A 1,228-nucleotide genomic window follows, 5' to 3' on the forward strand; every position below is an offset into this window, starting at 1 on the left:
ATTATCTCGCAGTTTTTCGCACAGGATACTGAGCTTCATTCACAATTGTATCGAATTATGCATCTGTGTGTTTGTGCGTGCGTGCGTGTGTGTGTGTGTGTGTGTGTGTGTGTGTGTGTGTGTGTGTGTGTGTGCATGTAGCAATTTCAGGCTAATATTGATGATGCTGATGCTGATGCTGATGATGATTTAGACACGATCCCAGCAGATTTTGAAAAGATGGGATTAGCCGATTACATCGGTCTCAGTTCATGACTGGTACTTTATTTTATCGACCTTGGAAGGATGAAAGGCAAAGTTGACTTCGCTGAGATTTAAACACAGTGAGACAACTAACGCTCGCAAGATATTTTGGCCGATTCTGTAACGATTCCGTAAGTCCATAATATTTCAAATTTTTGGCATAAGGCCAACAATTCGCCTTCTATCAAGCCGTAATAATCCTTTCTACTATAGGCACAGGGCTAGAATTTTTGGTAAACCTATTATATCGACTCCAGCTCAGTGCTCAAATGGTACTTAATTTATCGACCGCGAACGGATAAAACGCAATGTCGACCTCGGCGAATTTGAACTCAGAACATAATAACAAATACTGATGAGCATTTTGTCCGGCGTGCAAACGATTCTGCCATTTCGATGGCTTCCTACAACTATTAATAATCTTTTCTACTGCAAGCACAAAACCTGAAAAATTTTTTTTGGGGGGGGGGTGCAAGTCGAATGCATCGACCCCAGTGTGTAACTGGTACTTATTTAATCGACCTCGAAAGGATGAAAGGCAAAGTCGACCTCGGCGGAATTTGAACTCAGAACGTATCGGCAAACGAAATATCGCCAAGCATTTTGTCCGATGTGCAAAGGATTCTGCCAGCCCGCTGCCTTCCTAGAACTATTATTAGTAATAATAATAATATTTTCTACAATAAGTACGTCCTCTGGAATCTCGGCTAGAGGGCTAGTCGACTACATCAACCCCAGTAGTCAACTGGTACTTGTTTTATCGACTCCGAAAGGATGAAAAGCAAAGTCAACCGCGGCAGAATTTGAACTCAGATCGTAAAGACAGACGAAATGCCACTAAGCATTTTTCCCGGCGCGGTAACGATTCTGCCAGCTCGCTGCTTTAGTAGTAGTAGTAGTAGTAGTAGTAGTAGTAGATCTTGTAGTAGTAGTAGTAGTAGTAGATCTTGTAGTAGTAGTTGTTGTTGTTCTTGTAGTAGTAGTA

Source organism: Octopus bimaculoides, chromosome 2 (assembly GCF_001194135.2).
Source record: "Octopus bimaculoides isolate UCB-OBI-ISO-001 chromosome 2, ASM119413v2, whole genome shotgun sequence".
NCBI lineage: Eukaryota > Metazoa > Mollusca > Cephalopoda > Octopoda > Octopodidae > Octopus > Octopus bimaculoides.